This window comes from Pinus tabuliformis, chromosome 4_1, assembly GCF_031772625.1.
Source record: "Pinus tabuliformis cultivar Carrire ecotype Pingquan chromosome 4_1, CPIR1, whole genome shotgun sequence".
Taxonomy (NCBI): domain Eukaryota; kingdom Viridiplantae; phylum Streptophyta; class Pinopsida; order Pinales; family Pinaceae; genus Pinus; species Pinus tabuliformis.
Window position 1 is genome coordinate 889,189,735 of NC_142303.1, and position 17,849 is coordinate 889,207,583.

Consider the following 17,849-nt stretch of genomic DNA (forward strand, 5'->3'; position numbering starts at 1 on the left):
AAAGTGGCTTCTGAAGTATCGCAGATCTATTGTGTTATGATTTATTCATCTGTTATATGAGTTTATCTCTTTTTATAATTGCGCGCACTGGTTTTTATTGTTAAATGTTTGCTTAAAGACAGTAATCATAAGATCATATCTATAATAATTTCATTAATAATAAGTATTAAGGGACTGCCTTGTTTCAGATCTACGTGGAAGCAGAGTGGCGCAAGGCCAAATATCGGTCTGCAACCCCTCCAGACCACATCAAGACATCCCAAGGGTGTGGAAACTTGGTTCCAACACCCTCCCCTACTACCTTGGGTGAGACCTCACTCCGCTCTTTGCGAGAAAGCAAAGAAGAGCTCGCTGGGTTCTCTTCGATAAGCATGGTCCGGTTGATAAACCAGCGCATCCCACTATTACCACATCCACCCACACCATCACCCACTTCACCTACATCAACCCCGCCTTCATCAACCACATCCCCACCTACACCACCCCCACCACCTCCAAGGTTGGAATGACGAATGCAATCAAGTTGCCTGTATTTAGGGATGTAGGAAACAAGGCGTCAGATCAATTCTGGTTTGTGGCAAAGGCAGTATGGGAAGCCCAAGGCATTACAGATGATAACCTTAAAAAGGAAACTTTAGTGAGCACACTACAGGATCACACACTGATGTGGTATATAAAATACTCTAGCGATCACCTGAATGCTGGAATAGCCGCGATTCAGGATGCACTAAACAAAGAATTTAGGAGACCAAAATCTGAAACGCAGTCGATCATCGGGTTCAAAGAGATCACGATGATGCCTGGTGAAACCCCATGGGATCTGGAGCAGAGATTGAAAAGTACAATTCGCGAAGTGAACATGATGCTATCAGATGCACAATGCTACGCATGGTTTGTGGTGTCATTGACACCACATCTTAGGATGGCACTATCACAACAAAAGATCTCAACCCAAGCTAAAGCATTGGAGACAACAATGAGATTGCATGAGACTCCAATACAGGATCTGGGGTTGGGAGTTCAACAAATCCACATGCAACTACAAAACCTATGCTTAGAAATGCAAAGCTTGAAACAATAAAGGGCGCCTCGACTGGAGGCATGTATAGAAGTAGGATGCATCAAATACAAAGGTCAAGGTCAAAACAAAGACCACTGCCCCGTATTCATGAATTACTTGGCGGGAGGGGGGCCCATGCCATTAAGGCTAGAGGTACAAGCAGGACCAAGTGCGGCGCCTGCCCTATGGTGCGCGATTTGCCAAGTAGGAGGAAAGCATGCAACAGACAGCTGCCACTTGTTGCAAAAGTATACCCAAACTCTGCAGCAGCTATATTGCAACTTCTGTAGGTCAGTAGGTCACGACGCATGGAGTTGTCGAAGCTACAAGCTAATGATGGAGAGGACCCTAGCCTATCAAATGCAGACTGAGGCGTGGGGCTTCGACCCAGCCATGGGGCCTCACGATGGATTCCAAGGATGCGGACGAGGAAGAGGAATGGGGCTGGGATGGGGCCGCGAACAACTGATCTGTTATAATTGCAGAAGGTCGGGGCATTACACTCGCGATTATACGAACCCTACGAGAATCTCATGTCTGTACTATGATTAGTTTGACCATGAAATGGTAGATTGCCCAATGCTAATTGCCCAGATGTGCAAAAAGGGGGTATTACAAACCACTCGAACTCAAAATGTCGAGATGGTGAAGTCGGAACCACGCGAAGAGGACCCCAGTGTAAACATGGTACTAAGGAGAGGCGCAACCATAGGAGGAGATGCGAGGAAACAACCTAGAGACAATGGGAAGGGTCACGATGATCCTACAAGGGAACCTGACTTGGAGATAGAACTGGTGAAAGGGACGTCTAAAGAATCTCAAAAGAGCTTGACGGAAGTCTCTACTCCAAGTAATAGGGATCTAATTGAGCTAGGAATGGATCCCTCTATGCTTACCACCTTTCTAGAGACATGTATGAAGTTACTACGCGATAATAGAGTAGTTAAAGGACTGCAAGAGTTGATCACTAGGTGTGCAGGATTAGGGAGCCGCGTGTAGTCCAAAAACTGAGAAAACACGCTCAACGCACCGAACGAGAGATGCGAATGACAGCGTAAATCCACGAGTACGAGATGGATCAGGTCATTCTGGATTTAGGGTCAGATGTGAACATGTTGCCTAAGTAAATGTGGGAATGCATGGGTAGGCCTACACTATAGTGGTCTCTGATTCAACTACGGATGGCCAACCAACTGAAGACCTTATCGATGGGAAGATTGTAAGGGGTGACAATGGACATCGAGGCATCAGTATGAAAATAGACTTTGAGGTGATAGAAATTGTTGATGACAACGATCCCTACCCTGCATTGCTAGGGATAGATTGGGCCACGAACATGAATGGGGTCATTAACTTAAAGAGACGAAAGATGACATTCGAGAAATAGTCTCTACATGTAGTAGTTCCATTGGACCCTGTCGAAGGTGCACGCTACACTGCACCTGTGTGTGAGGAGGATAGTGATGATGAACTAGACTGCAACTACCAGATAACAATGCAAGACTAGGACCAGGTGAATCCAAGAGCGGTTGCGAGAATCTCATGGGAATGCGATAGTTCCTACACATCAGATTGTGATGAGAAACCGAGAGGTGGCAGAGCTGATTGCAGGAGGTCATGAAATTAAATTTTAATATGATGATTAGATCGCTGCGACACGTAACATCCCAAGTAAGGGAACTGCCAAATGAGGAGGGCACCACATGCATGGAGAAAGCTATAGCTCACTGTGAAGAGATGCGACTAGAATGGACATGACACGGTGTGCAATTAGGGGCACTGCGCATGACAACTGCACTAAGGTGGAATACACATTAGGAGACTCGGAGGGCTGGGTACAGATATAGAAGACGGTCGCATGTACGAGTTAAAGGACAAAACATTCACCGATCACAGGGGGTGCAAATACATGTTGTGCGAACGCCCACTCGATCAAGAACTAAAACTCTGAGTCTGCCAGACAGTAGGAGAAGTGATGCATTCCAGTTGTTCGCACCCACGCAATTGGGACAATATGGGGAAGCAGGCACAGTGCTCGCACAAGATGACGAGCCCATGAGAACCTGCACATGACAAGCGTTCGATGGAATTATCAGACAAGCAACAAACGAAGGAGGGTGAAGGTGATGAGATGGGATGAAACCGAGCGGACTGAAGCAACTTCCCTGATCGAGGTTAGAAATGAAGCAATTCAAGGGTTGCTTGAAGTCATTCGGCATGGTAGCAGTAGGCTTCACGAAATTAATGAAGAATGGGCATGGTTGGAGAGGAAAAGCGCAATGTTGGATGAGGAGATCTGCAAAATACAAATGGCAGTCACACAAACAGGCAACGCGAATCTGCGAATAAGAAGCTCGGACCTGGCCGACCCTCCTATGCTGCTAGAACATGCTATAACCTTGTTATCATGGTTGCAACCGCACCCTACTCAACAAGGGAGCATGGAATGTGCGGCGCGACTTGCTTCAAAGGTATGCGAAGGGTGCCTGCAGCTTGGGCTAGTAGGGCGACAGAAGGCGCGCACGTGGTGTCCAACCACCTGACTATTCGTAGGAAGCCTAGTCTCAGTGCTCCACATAGTTGGAAGAGGGCGTGGTACTATAAAGAAGTCTGTAGACAGGCTGTGCAATTCGGAGGTGGCGCACAGGACAGTAGGAAGCAGAGAATGTGTCCACATACCAAGGACTGCACCACCATGTGGGACAGATGGAAGGTGACCATTGCAGTTATTGTTCATGATAAGATGTCCCCTTTAAGACACCGACGAGTGGGAGGCGGGCAATTAAGGTATAGGGGTAACCGTCAAGATTGCATTAATGAGCCACGAATAGGGCGAAAGGCCAAATTTGAATTTGAAATCTTATATAACAAGCAAGTGAAGGAGCACACAACAAAGCTTCATCATTCAAAGAATAGGACACCCTAGGTTCAAACCAAGAGGAGCAATATGAACGAAAAACTGATAAAAGAAAGCTCATTATTTCAGGAATTGCCAAAAGAAATACGAGAGTCAGTACTCAGGTCGTTAGCCAAGGAGGTTTCACAAAATCCTATGCCACAAGCAGCCGAAATCCCTAAATCACCCAGGACACTGTGGACCAAGAAGGATCCCCAGATACCAGGACCGGTAAGGACGTTGCCACTAAATCTGCAATTTAGCAAGCTCCCAATGGAAGAAAAGGGCAAAGCTGTTACTATTGAAAGCGACGAGGAGGAAGAGGGACCTCCGACCTATGTTGAAGAAATAGCACCAGACAAAAAAGGCAAAGAAGATATCCAGCCAGTAAGATGACCCAGGTATGTTCCTCCAAGCAAAGAGAAAGCTAAGGTCCTGTTGTGACTAGTAACAACCCCCCTTTTTATTTAGTTTTATCACTAATAGTAAATAAGTGGGGACCCTTATCCATAAAATTCAAAAAAAATAAATTAGGACTTGTATTATTTTTTTTTTAGTAAATCTTACTATCATAAACTTAGGAGAATACTCGAAAAATCTAAAAAGATCGAACAAAACTGTTCTCTCAATAGAAAGCATCACATCACATTGAAAAAAGGTAATAGATGCTTTCCTACAAACTGAATCCTAAGATTGTGAAATATCGATGTGAGATCACATATTAAAGAAATTCATCGCATCGTAGTTTTCATGTGCTTCAAGTATCACTTAAGATGAAATACCTCAAACCGCCGATATGCGATGGCACGTCTCGCAAATCACATTGCGTAGAAAACATATGGTAATGGATGATTGCCACAAGTAACGAATCAACAATATTGCGATCTGCGATATTGCAAAGAAAATCGCAAAATTGCCTTATCACAGATCTGCAGGGTTCGTTGTTTGAAAAAGCTTTTCCACAAACTGATGCCCAGTTATGCGCGTTAATGTTAATTTAATGAGTTAGTTGGAAATAATTAATGAAATATGGTTTTGATCTGATCTAAGAGCCATTTCACGTAAGGTGATATATTTAATATGATTTTGGCATTTAAAGCTTTCCCGTCATCTTTTTCATATCATTACTCTTTCCTCATATGCAAATTGCAGGAGCAAAAAGTAGAGAGGTATACATAGCAGTGTTCAAAATATTATGGGAAAGAAAGGAAAGGCTTCGAGTTCTGAAGACAAAGAAATGACACCCTTATACACAGACACCACCTGTAACAGAGATGCCGGTGTTACTACTTGGGAAGGCATGCACAGTCTACTCGAGGAAGAAAATCCCAGAGTAATGGAGGTTACAGCTAATGCAGACTCACGCGGTTCGTCTGAGGCATTGATTACAGAACTAGCATGCTCGTTCTTGCACCGGAAAGCAGCAAGGCCCAAGATTCTTCCATACACAGAGATGGTCAAATGGGTATTGGATAGCGCTAAGATAACAGTCCGATAGTTTAAGACTCAGAGATAAGAACTCATGGAGTCATTCCTTCCACAAAATTTAAGGTTTACATCCTCTAAAAAATACACGCAAGAGGCAAAAAATAGCACCAAGGAAGCCCGGATTAAGAAATGGACGCAGTTTCTGATGCACGATTAGATAATCACGCATCACGAGGGAAAACTCGAGCTCTAAATACAATGGTATTTATCAGAGATATCTTCAAGTGGTATGTAAATTTCTACCAAATTTGTATCATCTACAGACAAGCTGGAGACAAAAGGCTCAAAAAAGAGTAGAGTCCATTAAAAGGTTAACCAAGATAAATTAGGATTCTTACTGGCAGTACTTGGTTAAACCACATGGTCAGTGCATGACTCTCAAGTGTCTCACTAATTCTGCTAAGAAGATGGTGCCAGCACTTGTCGATTCTGTTTTCGCTGGACAGCTAAAGTTAGAGGTTGGCCAACCAACTCTCCTCAAGCAGATGTTGGATGCTTGTGACTACAAAGATCAGATACATAGATAGTTAATTGCCAGTTTTACTTTTAGATTCAGTTTTAGTTTTAGTTTTGCTTTATTTTTGCCTGAAATGAGGACGATCATTTAAACCACCTCCTATATTTTTGTAATAAACTATTTTTAGATTTAGCTAGTAGTATTTAAAGCCTTCTCATGCATTTAGAGAAGGGTCCTGAAATTTATCAAAAACTTGTCCTCAGAACATGCACTTTTGCACCCTCTGAGGAGGTTTTGATGAATGAATGAAACAAGATTTATTGATATCTGTGTTTAATATCTGCTACTGAAATTTCACTTTTGTACTCTTAGTAGATGTTGAATTAAGAAGATATAAATCATTATTGTTGGAGCTCATGAGTAGAACTCGTTATAAATGGTACTTTTATCTCTTAACAATCTTTGCTTATGTGTTAAGGTGATATTCATGTTCAGTTATTTATGTATGAACACTTGAGTTATAATTTGGCACTTCTATACGGTGATAGTTATTTATTTATTCTTAATATATGAGTGACTTATTATGCGATATGTTTTCATAACTGTTTGGCTAACTTTTTATATGAAACAGTTCATCTTTATTGAATTCTTTTCTTATAGCAATTGAATGATCTTTATTACCAATTGTTGTAGAAACTATAATAGATCACATAATTGAAAGATTATATCCCAGGTTAGTTTTAGAATTAGATATTTCTGTTCATTAGAATACAATTGCATGTTGTTAAATTAGATTTAGAATAAAATCATTTTACTTAGAAATTATTAGGAAGGAAATATCAATTCTCAACACACACACACATAAATTGGGAAATTGGTCCCATATACCTAGTCAGACCCACTATACCAAACAAAAAAGGAGCTGCTAACCAAGGTCTAGACCGGGTGGGTATCCCCCTTATTGTAGACCCAATTTTCTGGGATTCAACATATTTTCTGCTAGAAGGAGGGCCCCGAACTGTGAATGGAAAGTAAATCTAAATCTAAATACCATTTTGAGAGTAAATCACCCTTACCATCTCCCTCGACTTCTCCATCGCATTTAGAATATTTAAATCTTGAGCGAGAAGTCGATAAAACAACAACCACTGCCACAAACCCGAATATTTCAGAGAAATCTACTATTGAACCTGCTGAAGTTGAATCTTTGATCCATAAACTTCAGCGATTTTCTATATCACCCCAAAGATCTGAAAAATCTCAAGGTAGTGTGACTTCGCAATATAACCCTTCTCATCCCCTTACTAGATTGCAGAGTGAAAATTTTGGTATCGAACCAACTGAATTTCCTCTACCTACAAGGAAGAGAGCAAGGAAATCACCTAAAGGGTTTGATAGAGAGACACTTTCATCATCATCATCCATCTCAATCTCTCCACCGTGAAGTCAACCATCCACTCCTCCACTTCAAATTATCATTCACCAGACCACTGGAACTTCAACATCTCCTTCTCAATCATCTGGAACTGTAATATCCTCATCTTCCCAACCGCAAGGATCATCTTCTGCGCTTTCCTCTGTTAGTAGTTCAACAATGGCCCAAACTCCATGGAATAACCCAGGGGAAATCTTAATTCCTACGCCCTTAAGTCAATTACCGGCCCATCCTAAAAAATGGTTGCCTAAGTTTAATCTTGAAGCAGGCATGCTAGCAGAAGAACACATAAACAACTTTATGTTATCTATAAATCTTAATGGGGTTACTAATGAAGACGCTGTCGTCCGGCTTGTTGAGCCCCAAACTTGCATCTTTCCTATACACCTTTCTAGACTTTTTCCATTTACCTGGACCTCCTAAGTTATCAACATCATTGCATATTGAGTTTAAAAGAGCACATAAAGTGGTTTTCTAACTATTTTCTATGTCTGTTGTTTGAATTAGATTTTTTCTCATTGAGCTGCGGAATCTTGTCACTTTCCACAGCCAGTTCAACTTTCCGCAGCCTTTTTCTTAAAGTCTATATTGCAGGTGTCTTCAGGCAAATCAAGCCACATGGGCAAGTTGGAAATGATGTGGACATGGATCGAGTCCTATTGGCTCAGTCAAATTCATCAGAGGAGGCCATAGTCAACGGTGGTCAAGTGGTGGTCAACATAAGAGTCCTACAGTAACAAAAATCTGTTTCTAAGCATGTGAAGACTTGTGTGGCCATTCCTAGATCTCTGGGGACATATCAACACCTGTGGACTGCTCCATAAGCCGAATCCAACCGCCACCCTCAATAGATTTAATCATCATGGCAGCCATGATGCTAGATCCATGGACATTGTCGTTCACGTGTCCTCTATCAGCGCAGTTTTTAGGAAATTAGTTATGTAGCCTTCTGTTATAAATAATGCGTTCCCATACGCATAATAGTTAGTCTTTGTAATGTAATTTTGCTGTTAAGAAAGGCCACTATGCCGTGACACTGTTTTGTTGTTATGACTGTGTTTTTAATACATGTGAATACTATATTTATAAGCATAATTCGTGGTTGGTAGCTGTTGCCCGAGGTTGTGCAAAGGGCCCCTGCACACGCCGAGGTTTTGCTTATTTGCTGTATAGTTTCACATTGTGTTTCTTACGTTCATTATGCCATAATTCTTCACTTGTATATATTGCATTTCTTATGGTGCTAACGTTTTATTTTTGTCCATGATTTTACATGCTTTACATTGCTAACGCTGATCAGTGTATTTGTTCCAGATTACAGTAGGCAGCCCGGGCATTTGCATGTAGTTTCCACAATGACTAATGACATGGAATCGGTCTTGTCTTTCTGCTGATTTATTTTTCTTAGTTTTTAATTCCAACGCTGTTTTGTTTGTTTCAGTTCTGTTCATTGGCTTTATTAGTTAGATTAGATATTAAATTACTCATATCATTGTCAGTTACCTCCGAAAGCCATAGCGAGACTAATGGTGAGGGATTGAAGTATGAGTGTGTAATTTGATATTAGTTTATTTTTCTGCAAATTAGATATTAAATTGCTCATGTCATTATCAGTTACCTCCAAAAGCCATAGCGATACTAATGGTGAGGGATTGAAGTATGAGTGTGTAATTTGATATTAGTTTATTTTTCTGCAAATTAGATATTAAATTGCTCATGTCATTATCAGTTACCTCCGAAAGCCATAGTGAGACTAATGGTGAGGGATTGAAGTATGAGTGTGTAATTTGATATTAGTTTATTTTTCTGCAAATTAGATATCAGATTTCTCAAGTTGTTTATGATTACCTCTGAAATCCATAGCGAGACTAATGGTGAGGGGTCAAAATATGAATTGACGTAATTTGATTTTAGCTCTACTTTACTTGCAATTTTTGGATTTCTTTGAGTACAGTTTCTTTTGTATTTAGACAACAGCAGGGATAATGGTTTCATTATCACTAGTTCACTGTTTGTTTGATTAGAATAGTGGCACATTTTCATTTCCTTTTAGGAATTAATTTCATCATTGCATGTTCTAAGATCTTTTGAAGTTTGAAGTTTTGGAAATCATTTTAAAGGAAATAATTGCCTTGAATATTAATATCCATTTAGAATTTCCATTTCATAGTAGGAGATAAACTAAGATAAACCCAAAAACAAAATAAAAACCAAAAACGACAAGTAAGAAATAGGTTATCTTGCACATATAGTGTGCCACACTTCAACAGTTTACGACTCCCGGATTGACAATTAATATAGCAATTTAGGACACTCTAAATTGACCAAACATTTTGGCACCGTTTCCAGGGAAGTGTAACTAGGTAGCCAATTTCTTAAAAAAAAGAAAAAGAGAAAAAAATTTAAAGAAGGGAAAAATTGATAACTTCTCAAAGTATGCTCTCCTCTTGCACCTAGTGTGATCTGGGATCAGAAAGGAGAATTATTGGTTCAATAATTTATTGAGTATGCTCTCTTCTTGCACCTAGAGTGATCTGGAAGATCAGAAAGAGAATTATTAGCCCGACTTGAAGATAAAAAATTAAAAAATGACATGCATAGAGCAAGAGATTCTAGGGGAAGGTTTATAGCTAGGGCCAAGAGTTCAATTTTTACAACTCCATCTACTTCAAGACATAGACAAGATACACCTCCATCATCTCCAACTCACACTCCCAGCCTTAGGATTCCTGGAATTCAAGGGGCAGCAGCTGAATTAGGAGACTCTCCCACACTGTCCACCAAATCTGACTTAGGAAAAGAACCTTTCTTCACTTTTACAGGGGAACATATTGTAATCAAAGAAGTAGAATCACTTGAAGAAGAAGAGGGAGAAATTCCTCCTCGTTTTCCATTAGTAGAAGAACCAGAGGACTCTGAAATCTCTGAGGAAACTATCATGACAGAGGAACTAGTAAACGGATTAGGAGGAGGAGGTAGAGCTAGAGGTAGAGGAGGTGGAAACAATGGAGGAGGTAGAGGTAACAATGGGGGAAATAGGGATGGAGATAACTCGTTTGGATTTCCTATAGTTGATGAGGAATCTCGTACAACAATGAAAAACATCTCACCATCTGTCCTCCCAAACTTTTATGGGTTGTGAATTGAGGATCCTGAAACATTTCTATTTGAGTTTGAAGTCGTGTGCTAAACTTATGACTATATGGAAGACTCTCAAAAACTCAAATTGTTTCCTTCAACATTGAAGGGAGTTGCTTTGAAATGGTTCATGGGATTAGTCACTCAATCTATTAGGACTTGGAATGATATGAAACAAACATTTTTGGATAGATACCTGGACTATTGCATGCCCACCAACCATAAGGATGAGGTATTCAAAATGGTGCAAAAAGAAGATGAAAACTTAGAGGATTTACTTAAAAGATTTCAATACAACCTGAAAAGTGAAAAAATGAGTAACTTAGATGAGGAGACCTTGAAAGCCCTTCTATTAAAAGCCATTAGAGATGAATGGATAGATATTTTAGACATGATGGGAAAGGGAGATATTTCTCAACTCCCACTTCATGAAATAGCAGAACTATGTGTCCATCTCTCAAGGGGAAAATCTAAAACTGGAAAAGGGCCTAGAGATCCTTCTCTTATTAGAGCAAACAAATCTACAACTGGATCAGTAAGTAGGGAAGAGATGGGCAATATGCTTGATGAGTTCAAAACTGATATTTTAGGGAGCCTTAGTGAGCAACCAGACACCCTTAAAATACAAAACAAGGAGAAAGAAGAAGCTGAAGCTTTGGCCATCTTTTGTCCAAAATATAGGAAGAAACATGCTCTAAGGGAATGCCCCTTGGATGCAGAAGTTGTAGAAACATGTATGATTTGCTCAGAAAGCCATGAGACCAAGGATTGTCCTTCAATTCCTAGGCTCAAAGTTGTCTTTCAAGAAGATCCAAATTCAGTGGAATTTCTCTGTTTTGTTTCAAGGAGACCTTGGCAGGGGCAACAAAATCAAAGGTTTAATAACCCTATGAACTTTCAACCCCCACCAAATTGGAATCCTTGGCAACAACCTTGGTCCAAACCTCAAAATCCATATCAATCATGGGTACAAGGTATGCAAAATCCTTATGGGAGATTTGCTCAATTTTATCAATATCCTCCATCTTTTCAAAATAAAAAAGCCCCACAACTTCCAAATCAAAATCCACAACTTTCATTGCCATTTCCACAACAACAACCTTCTAAAAAAAATCCAAATTCTCAACTCTTGCTTCCATTCCAACAAAAGACAAATCAACTACCATCCCAGCCATTGCCAAATCCCAATAATAAAATCCTCATAATTCTTACATGGTAGAAGGTCAACAATTTCCTACCTATATGATTGTTCCTCTTAATGATGTACAACTCAAATCTGGTAGAGTTTTAGAAAAACCTTATATAGATGCTCAAAAGCAAACTATTTCTGAGGAAGATTCTCTTAAAGCCAATAAAGGTTCTGAAGCATCCCTCAAAAACCCAAACACTCAAAAAGAAAAAGAAAAAGAGTCAACCTCCACAACTCCTATAGTTGAGCAACCTACATCTTCATCGACACCACCTTTCCCTGAAAGATTACAAATTGACAAAGGGGTGGAAAAACAAATCTTGTTTCCTGACTATGATTTCCTAGATGAATTAAAGAATGTTTGTATCAAGATTCCCTTGCTACAAGCCATTAGAGAGATTCCTATTCTAGCAAAAACAATGAGTTGAGTCTCAAAAGACCAGGAAGGAAACCAAGAGATACAAGAATAATCCACCTGGTAGGAAAAATTGCAGATATCATGATGGGAAAAATTACCATGTAGAAATATGTAGATCCTGATATTCCAATTGTCAAGAAACATATAAATAGGGTAGAAATTCCAAATACTTTGATTGACTTAGGGGTTGCTATCAACATTATGAGTAGACAGACTATGGAACAACTAAAACTTCCTAATCTTGTTTTTACACCTACCCTACTGCAACTCGCAGATAGATCAATAATCAAACCAGATGGTGTATTCGAAGATATTTCAGTCTCCTTAGATTGTTGGGAATATCCAGTAGATTGCATGATCTTGACTCCCAAGAGTAATTTAGGAGGGCACCCACTCATCTTAGGAATACCTTGGCTAGCCATAGCTGATGCTTTCATTAGTTGTAGATCTGGAGATATGTACATTTCTGATGGTAATTCGACAAAGAAGTTCAATTTGTATCCTCCAGAAAAAGCAATTACAGAAGTACGAGATAATGAATGGGTTGATGATGAGGACAGTATATAACCTGTCTTTACCATTTCTGAAATTAGTGAAGATAGTCAAATTCTGAACACATTAGGAAGTTTTGAAACATCTTCAGAATATGACCACACACAATTTCAGTTAGATTCTGACATTGAGTATCTATCATTAAGACAAATGTCTCTTTACTCTATGGAAGAGTTTGGTAGTTCTACCATTGATATTTTTCCAGGTAAAACATTGAATATCAACAAAAACTTGGAAAAATCACAACAGGGAGAGCTAACCAAAATCATGCAAAGACATTCTACTGCATTTGCATGGGAGTATACTGATATGAAAGGTATTGACCCTAAGACTTGCATTCATCATATCTACATTGAAGAAAATAGTAGACCAATCAGACAACCTCAGAGAAGGATGAATCCAAACCTTAGGGAGATAGTGAAAGAAGAGCTCCAAAAACTACTCAATGTAAACTTCAATTATCCAATTTCAGATAGCCGAGGGGTTTCTCCTTTGGTTATAGTACCTAAAAATATGGTAAATGGAGGGTATGCATTGATTACAGGAAATTGAATAAAGCAACTTTGAAGGATCACTTTCCTTTGCCCTTTATCGATCAAGTATTAGATACATTAGTAGGCAAAAAGTACTTTTCATTTTTGGATGGTTTTAGTGGCTATAATCAAATTCAGGTAGCACCTAAAGATCAAGATAAGACCACATTTACCTGTCCATGGGGAAATTTTTCTTATCGAGTGCTTCCTTTTGGATTATGTAATGCACCTGCAACATTCCAAAGAGCAGTACTAGGAATCTTTTCTGATCTAATCCATGATTGTGTAGAGGTTTATATGGATGATTTTACAGTTTATGGTAATTCGTTTGAAGAGGCATTAGAGAATTTGGAAAAAGTACTTATAAGATGTAAAGAGGCAAACCTTTCATTGAGTCATGAAAATGCTTTATGATGTTTACTGAAGGTATTATTTTGGGACATCACATTTCAGGGGATGGGATTAAAGTCGATAGATCAAAAGTTGAAGTCATCTCCAAGTTGCCTATTCCAAATTGTCAAAAAGATGTTAGAAGTTTTCTAGGATTTACTGGGTACTATAGAAGGTTTATAGAGAAACTCACTAAAATAGCATCTCCACTCTTCAAATTACTTACAAAAGACTGTGAATTCAAATGGGATGTTGATTGCCAATCAGCATTTGAAACTTTGAAGACAAGAATATCTGAAGCACCTATCTTGAGAGGACCAAATTGGAAACATCCTTTCCATATTTCTACAGATGCTTCAGATACAGCTCTAGGAGCTATGTTAGGAAAAAAAGATCTAGTTCTTTATGCCATTTACTATACCAGTAAAAATTTGACTCCCACTGAGTTGAACTATACTGTAACTGAAAAAGAGTTCTTAGCTGTTGTTCATGCAATCAATAAGTTTAGACATTATATAACAGGCTATGAAACTTTTATTCATACTGATCATTCTGCGATTAGATATCTAATGAAAAAACCTGTTAATAATGGCAGAGTTACAAGGTGGCTCTTACTTTTACAAGAATTCAATATTACTGTGTTGGATAGACCAGGGAAACATAATATAGTAGCTGATTCCTTGTCTAGGATCCAGAATACTAAAGAAGATTCTCCTGTAGAGGATAAGTTTCTGGATGAATATTTATTTGCAGTAACTACTAAGACCCCTTGGTATGCAGATATTGCTAACTATTTGGTTACAGGGAAACTACCTCCACATCTATTTCCTAGTGAAAGAAGAAATATTATTCAGGAGAGTTCAAAATATTCATGGATTTCTAATGAATTGTTTAAAACAGGGCCAGATCTTGTGATCAGAAGATGTGTCAGGGAAGATGAAATGCCTGACATCCTCAAGGGATGTCATGATGAACCATGTAGCGGACACTTTGCTGAAAAAAGGACAGCCTATAAAATCCTCTCTTTAGGATATCATTAGCCTTCCCTCTTCAAAGATGCAAAAGAATATGTCAAAAGGTGTGACAGCTGCCAAAGAGTAGGGAAACCGACCCTTTCAAATGAAATGCCATTGCAACCACAGGTATTCATCAAACCTTTGAAAAATTGGCTTTAGATTTCATTGGACCTATTAATCCACCATCTAAACAAAAGAAGTATATATTGGTATGTACTGATTATGTCACTAAATGGGTAGAAGCCAAAGCATTACTTTCTGCTACTGAAAATTCAGTTGTTAATTTTCTTTATGAGGATATTTTTACTCGCTTTGGTGTTCCAAGAGAAATTGTGTCAGATAAAGGAAGTCAATTCACATCCAACCTGGTGGAGAAGCTGATGGAAGAATACAAAACCAAGCACAGAAAATCTACTCCTTACCATCCGCAGGAAAATGGCCAAGTGGAGTCTACAAACAAATTTATTGAAGGCATAATCACCAAAACTGTTCATCTACACAGAAGAGATTGGGCAGAAAGGCTTCCTAAAGCCTTATGGGCCTACAGAACTACATGGAGGAATACAACAGGACATTCTCCCTATGAACTTTTTTATGGGAAAGAAGTCCTGCTCCCCATTGAGTTTCAAGTCAAAACTTTCAAGATGGCAATTCAGTTGGGGATGGATCTATCAGAAGCCCAAAAACATAAAATGGAGCAGTTGAATGAGCTAGATGAAATCAGACAAGAAGCAATCCTAAGAACTAATCTAGTTCAGTATCAAAGAGCTAAGTGGCATGACAAATACATCAAAGAGAAAAAGTTTCAAGAGGGAGATTGGGCATTACTATTTGATTCCAAGTTTAAAGACTTCAAAGGTAAATTCCAGACTCATTGGCTTGGGCCATATGAGATTGACAAAGTCTTTAGCAATGGAGTGGTAAGAATCAAAACCATTGATGAATTTCAAACTCCTCTTATTGTGAATGGCCACAGATTAAAAGTCTATCATAAGCCACTCCCAAAAGAGGAATTTGTCAAAATGTTTCAAGATAGTTTTGCAATAAGGCTGGTGAAGAAGAATCCTTCTTCTCCACTAGCCTAGCCTTTGTTCCTTTCTGTTTGAAAAAATAAATAAATAAAAAATAAAAATAAAAATTGTATAAGCCTGAAAACCAATCACTGATTGACAGTCTTATACAGAAAATATAGAGCGAAAATCAGGAACACCTGACACCCTATATTTTCCAAAAAAAATCTCTTCCTTTCCCATTTTCATTCCACTTCACCTCATTTTCATTTCACTCCATTTCATTTTCATTCCACTCCACTTCATTTCATTCCACTCTATTTCATTCACTTCATTTCATTCCACCAATAAAAGCTTTTATGACCATTCATTTAGTCATCAGTTATCCATCCTCATTCAGTCAAATGGTTGCTGTGTCAGTTTCCGCAGCTGAAACCAGTTTCCGCAGCCAAAAGCAGTTTCCGCAGCTACCACTATGTTTTCAAAAAAAAAATTGACAGTCAAGATGTTAGTTCTATAATCATGAAATCAAATGCAGGTATGACCAAGGACATATTATGAAGACATGGGGGCACTTAAAAGCATCAATAAGGAGCAATTGATCAAGGGTTAATGGAGTAAAAAATTTCTTTCAAGGTATGAGTAAAAATTTCTTTCAAATAGCAATCAAAGCACATTTTTGCATAGTTATTAAACCATAAGCTCCACTATATGCAATGATTGGCATGATAGCCTCCATAACCATTCCACGACATTCCTCCACGAACCATGCATTTATTTTCCAAACGGTCTTATGATTAGCCTTCAGATTTAATTTGTGTTGGTTGTATGTTAACACTCCACCTATAATCATGAGGACGTAGTCGATTTGACTATGGATCTTCTTAGTCGCACAAAATCTGCAGCCGTTTCATAAACATGTTCGCATCTACTCCACGACCACTCAATTTAAAATTCTGCCGGATGCACTTTACTCCCCCTACTGTTCTATTGACATCACAGTTGCATTTCCACTTTGCTCACATAATCCTTCGCCCCATTTCACGAATTCACTTCCGCTGCCTGTCCTTTGTTTTCCGCTCACAGTCACTGGTTTTCTCCATAAACTCTGTTCGATTTAATTTGTGTTGGTTGTATGTTAACACTCCACCTGTAATCATGAGGACGTAGTCGATTTGACTATGGCTCTTCTCAGTCGCAAAAATCTGCAGCCGTTTCATAAACATGTTCGCATCTACTCCGCAGCCACTCAATTTAAAATTCTGCCGGATGCACTTTACTCCCCCTACTGTTCTATTGACATCACAGCTGCATTTCCACTTTTCTCACATAATCCTTCGCCCCATTTCACGAATTCACTTCCGCTGCCTTGTCCTCTGTTTTCCGCTCACAGTCACTGGTTTTTTCCATAAACTCTGTTCACTCCCATAACCTAGCCGTCTCACTTCCGCTAAACCCTCCTCACGCAGACAAATTTTAAGAACAAAAGGAAGGATGGGTCTATTGTTGAGGGCAGAACCGAAAGGGCCCAAGTTTTTGGAAGGGTACCCACAAGTGAAAGACATACTGAAGAAGGCAAGATGGCTATGGTTTATACAAAAATTCAAGGGCTATAATAAGGAGATTACAAAGACCTTTGCGAGGTATTTTAACGGCCAAGAGGTGGAGATTGGGGACCTTAAGTTTAAAATCACCGAGGCATCCATAGCAGCTGCTATAGAACTTCCCCAGGAAGGTGAACGTTGGTTCAAGAACAAGAGCTTTGACGAGCAGCCTTGGAGAGTCATACTACGCAATCCAGGTATGGATGTAACTATATTCAAATGAGGAATTCATGTCCATGCTTTAAAAGAGGAGTGGGCCAACTTATTGTTAATTATTCGAAAGTTCATTACTTGTGAAGGTCATTTCAAGTCAATGTATATGTACCATACCCGGTTGTTGATGAACTCTTTAGACAACCAAACCCTCAATCTACCCTACTTTTTATTGTTGAGCTTGAAAAAGATGTGCACAACGGTCCAAAAGAATATAGAAGACATAGAACCCCATTTGTATCATCATGGGCTTGTGCGAATTCTAATTGAAGACCAGTTGAAGAAAAAAAGGGACACTTGGGAACGGTTTTTGGTGAGAAACTACTTTCAAGAGCCACCTGAGGTACCTGAGAGCAATACAGCAAGAAGGAGTAGGAGGAAGGAGACAAGTGTAAAAATTAAAAACCCTGCTATTAGCAAAACCAAAGAAGTTAATCAAGAAGAGAGGCT